This window comes from Myotis brandtii, unplaced genomic scaffold (assembly GCF_000412655.1).
Source record: "Myotis brandtii unplaced genomic scaffold, ASM41265v1 scaffold328, whole genome shotgun sequence".
In the NCBI taxonomy this organism is placed as follows: domain Eukaryota; kingdom Metazoa; phylum Chordata; class Mammalia; order Chiroptera; family Vespertilionidae; genus Myotis; species Myotis brandtii.
Window position 1 is genome coordinate 2265471 of NW_005362626.1, and position 10825 is coordinate 2276295.

Consider the following 10825-nt stretch of genomic DNA (forward strand, 5'->3'; position numbering starts at 1 on the left):
GACATAAGGTCAGCGGGCCTCCCAGCCTGGCTGCTCAGAGAATCGTCTGAGGAGCTTTGAAGATGCTGTTGCTGGGGCCCCAACCCAGACCTAGTCAATCAGCCACACTGGGTGTGGGCCTGGGCACCAGGCATTTTTACAGCTCTCAGCAGACCTACCATGCAGCCAAGGGAGAGAACACTCAGCTACCATCTGCCTCGTCCTAGAGCAAGTCTGGAGACCGGAGCTTACTGCAGCTCGAAGGAGCCACCCATCCCCTGTGGACCATCTGGTGACAGAAATTCTAAGAGACAATCTTGGGTTTCCAGTGTCAGAGGTCCTGACTTTGCCACCCCAGGAAGGCAGATGCCAGGCCATGGGCAACTGCAAATCTGCAGGACAGTGAAGGCTGCCCCTTTTCCATCCTGCCCTTCTCTGTCCCCAGCTTACATCAACCCCTTCCTCTTTAGCTCTGATGTTCTTCTTGGTGATGCTTTTCTTGGTCTCAACTCCCCAAAGTCTTCTTCCCTGTACGATAAGCATCCATTGCTGACCTGGACCCTGCAGTTCCACCTGCAGTTTTTCTGCTCACTACATGTGTCTGCTCACTTATTTATAAGCACTGCCCAAGGATGAGTGTCCCTGACCACGTAGACTCCCCAGATTGGCTGTGAGGGGCACGGAAGAAGGGCCTTTCAGCCAGTGAGGGGTCAATGCCATGTGTCAGGGACACAGACTTAAAACACATGCTATTGTCCCTGGGGCTAGGCCCCTGCTGTCAGCCTGCAAACCCAGTGCGTGAACCCAACCCTCTAGAAGCACCTCCCCAACATGTCATCAATTCCTCAAGTCATCCTGACGGCACTGACTGAATAAAACCCACCAGGGTCCAAGGTTTCCAACACCCTTCTTCTGCACACAGAAAAGGAGGCTAAGAAGTGACCTAAAACCAAAAGTAAGTCATAACCCTTTGGCTCCAAGGCCTCCTGTCAATCTTTAATCTTGGAAGGCTCTGGACAGAAAATACTTCCAGTTTTTTGTTTTCGTGGAAGTCCTTAGAGATGTTTACTTTTACAGAGAAAAGATGTTTACATTTAAAGGAAAAAAATACTTATGCAGACATATGTTGTCCTGAATTTATTTAAAAATGGCTATCTGAAACATCTCCTTCGAACATGTATTATGAACTGACTACAAAATAATACATGTACCATTAGTAAACTATTACTTAATTTTATTTTAAGCTAGCTGGTTAAATGTGTTTGAGAAAGTTCAAGCATAAAAGCATAATTCTGTGCTATGCTGGGATGATTAAAAACATGGTATCTGTCTTTGTGGGGGCGGCAGGGAGTATGTGTTTCTGAGCAGGAGAGAAAGAGAGGGGGGCGGGGGGATGGAGGGAGGGGGCAGTCTGCAGAACAGGCAGGCAGACGTTTTAATAAATACACGATACATAGATTTAAGTGTTGAAGAAAATTTGTATGACTTTACTGTGCAAGTCAACTTAATTTTGACTTGGAAATCACAGTTCCCAGCTGGTGGGGAATTCGCCTTCATTGACTCAAGGTCTTCCTGCCCGGCAGAGTGCAAAGCATGAATAAACACAAGGCATCAAGGCAGTGACCAGGACAAGGTGGGAGTTTCAGAAAGGTGAGTGAGCAGCGATGTTTCAGCCACAGCACCCTGAGAGGCGGTCCTCACCAGCAAAGGGAGGTGACAGCCTCCTGTGGAGCAGCGACAGGGACATCAGGAAACACTGACTGAGCCAGTGGATGCCAAGGCTCTCACTAGGTGGCGGTGATGGCAAGGCTCCTATGAGAGCTCAAAGAAGAGACTCCTGGGGCAAAACAGAGCATTTTATAGCGATGGAGGAGTGGGGTGGGGAGGGGACAAAGGAGAGGGGAGTTCACCTGGAGAACCCTCATCTTCTGTCTGTTACTATACTATTTTCACGGGAAACACAGCTTATAGAACTAAATCCTATGCAACAGCTGAGCAAAGACCCCTTACTGCTTAACATGTATTTTTGGTAGATTATTACTCTGAGAAACCTGCCTAAATAATTGTTCAAATGTCAATACACTGACATGCATTTCAAACTCTTAAGCAACTGCACGTAAAAATTTTCAAAGAGATCTTTAATAAAATGACTTCAAAGAAATAACCATCACAGATCAAAACTTTCCAGCATATTTTCTGCACATCGGGATCTGGTTTTCCGGCTGACCTGGAAGTGACAACATCGTGGGGCTTAGAAGCACCTCAGAGAGTGGTGCTCGGTGTGGAATTAAGAGGTGGCCCACCTCCTCTGCCTCTGCTGGGTCTCCTCCTCCTCCTGAAGCATCTGATCCCGTGAGGAGCCTCCTGAAGCCCCTCCCTCCCGTGGCACCAGGGTCAGCACCTGTGGAACTCCCTTCCCACAGCACTTATGAAGCTCTTCTGGTTCCTTGAAGCCTTTCCTTCTTCCTTCTGCACTTCGTTCTCGCTCCATGGCAAGAACACTGTCACCTTAGCATAGAACACCTTTCTCACCTGGATGTCTCCAGAATATTCACTCTACTCCCCTTACCGAGTCTGAAGTGACCATCAGGGCACACACGACCACGCTGTCTCCTGCCTCAGACCTTCTGCATGAGGTGCAGGCACCATCTGAGTCATCCATGGGCCTTGCTTCGCCTGTGTGTCTCTTAACCTTCTGCTCCCCTCCCCCTCACCTCTCTGTGCTGGTCACCAGGGGGCGCTTGCAGTACAAAGAGCCTGCAATTGCCCTGGTCCCTGCAAAGGCAGGTCCTTTGCCTGAAGTGGCCTCCCAGCCATCCTGCTCTGAAGCCTGCTGTCCTTGTGTCCTAGTTCAGATGGCTGACAGTCTTCTCTGGCCCCTCCGCACACTCCCAGGCACAAGTTTCCTCCTGTGGTTCCCATAACACCCAAGTCAGGGCATTCTCCCACCACTGACTCGTCTTTCTACAAGGGACATCTCCCATGGGCAGGGATGGGATCTTGTTCTTTCCATCTCAGGGGCCTGGTCTGGTGTCTGGCACATAATAGGTGCTCAACTTCCTTAAAGAATGATTAATCGTGATTATATAGAAATTATTTAAAATTGAGATATAATCAACATATGACATTGTGTACAATGTGTTTAAGGTGGGCACTGTGTTGATTTGAGACATTTATTACATATACAAATGGGCAAATTTGAAACACAAAATAACCGAGGAATTTCAAAGTATTCCAAGGAATATAATTCTCCTTGAATAAATTAAATCAAATAAAGAAAAAGAAAGCCTGAGTAATTCTCCATTTCAGAGAAGAGTGGGTTTAAGGCAGAGGTTCTCAACCTGTGGATCGCGACCCCTTTGGGGGTCGAACGACCCTTTCACAGGGGTCGCCTAAGACCATGGAAAACACATATATAATTACATATTGTTTTTGTGATTAATCACTATGCTTTAAATATGTTCAATTTGTAACAATGAAAATACATCCTGCATATCAGATATTTACATTACGATTCATAACAGTAGCAAAATTACAGTTATAAAGTAGCAACGAAAATAATTTTATGGTTGGGGGTCACCACAACATGAGGAACTGTATTAAAGGGTCCCGGCATTAGGAAGGTTGAGAACCACTGGTTTAAGGAGTGACATTTCTAAACCCCACAACACTAATGACACCACTATACTAAAGTAGAAATGTAATCAGGGACTCTGGAGAGGATACTTAGAATCCCCACCAGCCAGCACCTTGACGGGTAGGCAGTCCATCAAACCTTCTATGCTCCATCAGGCTCCAGTCCAATGTCCTCCCCTCCTTGTTCAACACAAGGCTGAAGTGCACTTGCTCTGGACAAGGATGTGACAGAGTCATTGTTTCTTTCTTGGCAGAAGGGCAGGGTCAGATCATGAAAGAGACCAATGATTTGCACAACAATGGGACCTTCAGAGCACTTCATTTGTTGTTGTTTTGCTTTATAACAGGTATCACAGTTTAATTGCTAATTCACTTGTATTGTGACTTCTACATTGACCTTAATCTCCATGGGGGAGAGGAGGGGAGGGGAGGGGAGGGGAGGGAAAGGAAGGGGAGATGTCAACTACTAAAAATGGTATGGACACAAATCTGAGAGTCTCATATTTATAGTTTATCTCTCAAACTGAACACTATAAACATTTTCTGGGAAAGAAACAGAGCTACAACAGGATTTTGAAAACTGGTCAAAAGCTGAGAAAACAAATGACCCTGAACTACCTTCACATAGAAAGGTGTAGGTGATGGGATCTCTCATCAAACACAGCTGGAATGATCAACACGTTAAAGCTAATGAAAACAGGAATAAAAACTAACCAATTGTTTCAAAATAAAGCTAACATGCATAGAAAAGCACAGGTGGCTATCTTGATGTACACATCAAAAAATATAGACCACCTTCATTTTCTGAATTCAGTCCCTTTTCTGAATCATTCACTTGGGACAATGAGTGATCTCATTGGTAGGGCCACCTCCAATGCAAATCATGTACCATCATTTTGTTTTCTAAATTACAATTTCAAATGGTCACAGGACATTAAAGTTGGAAGGGACCCACAAAAATATTTTGAATTTGGCAGGTGAGAAAAGCAAAGCCCAGAAAGGTTGAATTAGAAAGATCAGATTATTGGGCCAGCATTTAGGTCCTCTTCATATCAATCAAGGACTGGTTTCTGTACCTTCAGAGGCATTTTTGTTTTGAAAGCATGTAAAGATAATATTCAACTCCCATAAAGGTGAGTCAGTAATGGTATAGCAGCTGATGACTTCCTAAAAGATCAGGTGGACTGATAAAACAGTGTACTCAATGGCAGTTGTTATTCAAGGCAAAGATTAAACCATGATTTATAAACATGTGCTTATCTTATGGAATTCAAAACACAGATAATTAATGTATAAGTGGGGCCAAGCCCAGGACAGATCTGACTTCTCTATCAGGCTTGAGGCTCTCATTTCCATAAGCTCAGGAAGCAAAAAAGAAATAATCCGATTTAAAAATCTATTTCAATTCTATTTAAAAAAAAAAAAGAGGGAGGATTTAAGGTGGCAAAGATTTGTTTAAATGAAGACATTTACAATTAAAGTAAGAACCTTAAACTGCTAATTGCTGTATGTAATACAAGCTCTGTCTACTGTAAGCTCTAATGCACATAATTCAATTATTAGTTGTTGAAAAGTAACCATATATAGAAAAAAAGAGAAAATTAACCATATTTTTGACTTTGTGGAAAACTGTCATGTTCAGTTTGCCAACTAACATGAATTTAGTAATTTTAACAAGGTTTTATTTTGCATTTTGATAGAGATGGTCAAGTATAACAGTCTATATCATTTCGTATGAAAATATGCCTTATAATCAAATAGAAACTGTTATGGACACAAAATTCATATGTTGAAGTCCTAATTCCTAGTACCTCAGACTGTGACTATACTTTGCAACAAGGCCTTTAACATAGTAATGAAAATAAAATAAGGTCATATGGGTGGTCCCTAATCCAATGTAACTGGTGTCTTTATAAGAAGAGGAACTTAGGATACAGACGTGTGCACCCACATGGAGGACACATTGACCTTGGAACTCCAGCCTCTAGACTGTGAGAAATAAATTTCTGTTGTTTAATCCGCCCTGTAAGTGGTACTTTGTTATCTTTGTTATGGCAGCTCCAGCAAACTAGCACAGAGACTCCAAGTCAAGAGTAGGAAATATAAAAATAGATTTTGTCATCCAGATATTTGCTCAAAGCAATTTCAAAAATAGACTGTAAATTATTTTCCCTTTTTCTCTAAGCTATTATGACTCAATTCTAATACAAGAGTATTATAATAATGTCAGACTCAATTTTTTTTACCTATTGTGATCACAACCTAAAATTTACATTACTGATGAATATTTTCAAATATTAACGTTTCTTTTATTTGATGCCTATAAGCTATACATATGGTTATAGGGTAGAAAAGAACAGGAGATGATGTGGGACATGTAACATTGTGAAGAACTGATGCATTTTGATAAACATTATCCAATAACTCATAAAGCTGACGCTATTGCTCACGACCTTTTGGCTAATGACTCTGGTGATCTTTAGGGGAAATTAAAGAGAACTAATGAACACTCAAGAATGAACTTTCAAGTATCTGAGGAAAAGGTCGCTGATCATAATGTGTTTCTTTTTGGAGGATTTGTAGAATTTCAGTCTCACCAAAATTCAAAATTTTATGAACAAAATCCTTTTGTAGGAAAGGAGGAGGGCAGGAAGGAAGGAGAGAGGGAGAGATAAAAAAGAAAAAAAAGAAATGTGGTCAACTCAATAAAATGTTTACTATTGCTGTGAATTAGATAGTTTTTATTTTTCATACTTGTAGATGATAAGACAGCCTTCCTTCATTCACTGAAGTTTAAAAAAATGAAACAATAAAGTGAAAGTCATTATTCCTTATGTGTATAGTGACCCTGTACAATGAAAAAGATGCCAAAAAATTAACTGAAGAACAGCAGCCTGAAGCAGTTCCAAAACTCATAATAAATATATATATTTTCTCTAAGGGCAATAAAAATCTTAGAAGGTGGAGTGGCAACATACTTGATATATAGAATTTTTGTTGTTGTTTTATAAGAAAAGGAAAAAGTCATACCAAGAAACAGAGAGCTAGTTCAGGAGAACATGATATAAAGATGTCGTGGTTATTGCAAAGCATTGAACAGTGAAATCTTTAATCTTCACTCCATTTCCCTCTTACTGTTTCTCTAAGTTTTGTCATGTTTGAAAGGAATGTTTATTATTCTGCTTTCCCCGTGCTGAATGCAGTACCAAAATTAAGACTGAAGGGACAAGTGGCAATTCTGACACCGTGATCTGTGGCAGGCTGGAGAATCCCTGCAGGCACCAAGGCCACCAGCCTGGGAAGCGACATTCCTTTACTTCCACTTGTCATCGGACTCTGATCCCAGACACTGTATCTGAGAGCCGTTTTTAGTGCTTGTCTCATTGACCCAGCATACTGCCGTGTAAAAGGAAACCTTTTGTATTTGCATCCTTTGCTGTTCCAACCATTATCCATAAGGTAATGATGAAATGCCCTCTTCCACTCGCTGGGCAGCATGTTGCCATAGCAACAGATCATTATATAAAGTTCATCAATTCAGCCAGTCATTACCCCAAAGCAGCAGAGAGCGAATATGTTATGAAAGTTCTTTCTTTTAACTTGTAATTGAGCAAGTGAATTAAATTGGTCTTGGCACTGGGAGCTCAGCATTACATTTATATAGTGAAAGAAAAAGCAGGTCTTCTTGGCTAGTGTATGCCTGAAAAGATGATTTTAATTAACTCTGTTTATCAGATGCAACCAATGGCTTCTTTCTTCCCCAAAAGCATATGTTAGCCAGTTTAAATATCCTAGTCATAAATTACATGCAACATTCTTTTACTTCAAGTATTATTTTGAGCCATTTTCTCACATCCTGACCCGTGGCATATAAGCTTCAAGGAGTCAGGCTCTGGGGGCCAAAGTCTGTCCTGTTCATTGTGGTCCCACTGGAGTCTAGAAGGGTTCCTGGCACACAGTAGGTGCTCCAGTGAGCACATGGTTCAGTGTGTGGACCCTGGAGCCCGATGGCCCAGGTTAGACTCCCAGATCCAGGTGACACATCTCTGTGCCTTCTTCATCCTGAGGCCCAGCTCACAGGCCCAGGACCACACAGGGAGTTTATTCATGCAGTGGGCTTGGATGGTGCCTGACACACAGGGTCCGCTATGTAAAAATGTGTTTTACTGTTTTCTTGCTAATTTTAGCTTATAGATAGATTATAAGCCCTACAAACATCTTGTACAACATGAGCAATCTCCCTGCCCCTGTCAGCCCTGCACACATGAAATAGGAGAGATGATCGCTCTATGAATACTGCCTCTACTGCCTGCAGAACAAAACCTCAAAAGCGCCATTCAGTCCTCTAACTCATAAGCTGGTGCTTATAGGAAATTTACCACCAAAGTTTCCTGAGAAGAAAAACTATATTACCTTTAAAACAAGAGTGCAATTAATAGAGTCCTCTGGGTATCTTTTCTAAAGCTCTCATCTAACCCCACAGCTTAAATCTAACTCTCATCATTCTGCTAAGGAGGCAATTCAAGTTTCTAGAAGGAAATTGCTTGGCTTAGATTTATTGTGTCTAAATTACAAAACAGCCACCCAGTTGGCAAAGTTGGCAGCCCTTCCCTGACAGTCACCAGACAGGAATACAGAGTCTAAATTACCCTCTCACCCCCAGTGGTGAAATTTATCCTGCGTCTGATCCCATTAGGTGTGGATTGAGATGGTTGAGAAAAATCTATGCTAAGCACTTTTATATTTTTGCAAAATTAATTTAAAAGAAAAAGAGAGCTTTTTACCCGATGGAATAAGAAAATTATTTTGTCATTTTTCTGAATTGCTACATTATACTAATTGTGAACTAGTAGTTCATATGTATACTAATTATGAACTATAGCTTGTCTCATGTACCAAGCTATTTGGTAGCTGGAGTTTTCACTCTTTCTTCAGTCAGGATCTTATTCATTCCTATGGCTTCAAACTCATCTGAGGTCTCTATTCCAGACCTAGACTCTCCCTTTACTTTCAATGGATTTCCAAGCAGCTATCAGACCTACACATGCATATCCAGGACTGAGCTATGTCTCCTCTTTGGCTCAAATCTGTCCAAGCACCTGAAATCCTGAATTCACTTGTTAGGGTAAAAATTTCAATTTGACCTATCCATACCTTTCATCTTCATCTCTTGTCACTCTACCCACAACCCCAGCTAATTTACATTTGTCACCTTTCAGAACATCCCTGGTTTTCTATATCTGCAGATTTTGTCTAATTTGCACCTTCTCCTGGGAACATCCATCCATACCTTCTCCACCAGGCAACCATCGCCCTATCTCTAAGAGCCAGCTCCCACACTTCTCTGGGGGGCGGGGGGTGTTTTTGACTCTTCTAGCTCAGGTCAGTGGTCCCAAATCCCTGTGCCTCAGGGATCTAGAGGAAGAAATGCTTAATCAGTCTTTGTGGAAATGATGGGGATGAATAGGCCTATACTTTTCAACTGGACCAACTGAATCGGCATTTGCCAGGCAGAGAAGGAAATGAGGGCATGTGAGGGAGGGAGGGTGGCCTGACCAAACCAGGGATGATTAGGGACCGTGATGCATGGACATGTAGGATTAATGTTCCTTGGAAAGGTGGTGGGTGCACTGGGTTGGAGCCAGTTGTGAAACAGTCCAGTTTATGTGTGTTTGTGCAATGCTACAAGGATAAGAACGTGTTGGACTCCGCAAAACACTTTGGTCAGCAATTTGCAATAAGGTAGCAGAGGTAAAGATTCTAGTACTCTGGGAATTAGCAACTTCAGCTTCCCAACCTATGAATGGGTTACAAATACACCGTGACACTGATCCCTTGCAACTATGGTGCTGAGCAGGTAGTTTTGTCCTGCTGGGTTGGTCCCTCATGGCAGAAAGTGACTTTGATTTCTCCAATGTGCCATATACAGAATGTCATTCTCTATGGTTGCCATGATCGGGAAGCCCTGCCCTGAACAAAGTCCTACACACGGGCTGCAGGAGATATGACAAGGACACACCTTAGCGACAATACTTAGAACAACAAAGTACTGGAAAATCCCCAAATGCCAAACAAGATTACCTTAAGTTCAGGCAAACAAGGGAAAACTGGACAGCAGTGAAGATGAAGGAACTATAGTTGCATGCATGAACATGGAGGAGTCACTCATTACAAAAAATATTGAACACAATTTTTAAAAAGCAAGTCTCAGGAGAATATACATAAATTCACTTACCTAAAGTTCAAAATCATATAAAATCAAGTTATGCATTCAGGGTATGTGTCAGAGGATGCAGAACCAAACTCAAACATGGAGAAAAGATTGGATCACAGACCCCTAGAAATGTCAAAGGCCTCGTTAACAAAGCTGGGTGAGAGGTCAAAGCCCAGGCAGGGCTAGATGAGCTGGCACTCTTCCTGCATCTGGTGCTCCTGGCATGCTCTGTGCTTAAGGCAAGGGAGGCCCCAAAACCTGAAAACCCAAAGGTTCAGGTTAAGTCCTGAAGATGAGCTGTCTGGTGAATCATCATAGGCCAATGAATCAATGAAGACTAAGACAGCTGTCTTATATCCAATCTATGCAGAGGGAAATTAAGGCTTCCCACAAATATTAAAAAACACACAACACCAACACTGAAAAATCAATACAATTTCTAATTGAGCGAAAAAACTGTACTTTAATGTAAAGAAGAGCAGCTCATTATAAAGATTGCCTTTAAAGACCCAATTTACCAAGGACTAGTCAAGGCCTCTGTGGTTGAGGCTGTTTTTCACTTTGAACTAGTGCTTTTTACCTATGGTCAAGGTCAGATTATAAAAATTTATTAATTGATCATATCAGTGAGTTCCTAATCAAGCTCCTATCCTGATAATTAATCTTAGAAATCACTTTTAACACTAAGAGTGAGAATTTTTTATTATTTCAAAATCTTATAAATGTATGTATTTAGACAATGTATTAGAACTTTTTTTCCACTGGCACAAATACATAAAAGTGGAGGCCTATAAAACCTCATTTTCTGCTGATTTTAACTCAGGATCATGCTAAGGGACTTTTACTAATTGTAGACAACTCCCAATATTTTAGCCTCACACATATTTCTAGTTAAACAACAACAACAAAATCTTAATTGAGTAAATTTTCCTCTCCTTTCTCTCAACTCAAGTTTAATTCTTCAAGTAAAAAATTATATATTTAATCAGTTTATAT

At 41.4% G+C, this 10825-nt stretch overlaps 1 protein-coding gene across 2 annotated transcripts in view; it reads right to left on the minus strand.

Annotated features, from left to right (window-relative positions):
• Nucleotides 1–10825, minus strand: part of SEMA5A (sema domain, seven thrombospondin repeats (type 1 and type 1-like), transmembrane domain (TM) and short cytoplasmic domain, (semaphorin) 5A) — a 312698-nt gene that overhangs the window by 60009 nt on the left and 241864 nt on the right. The window lies entirely within an intron of this gene.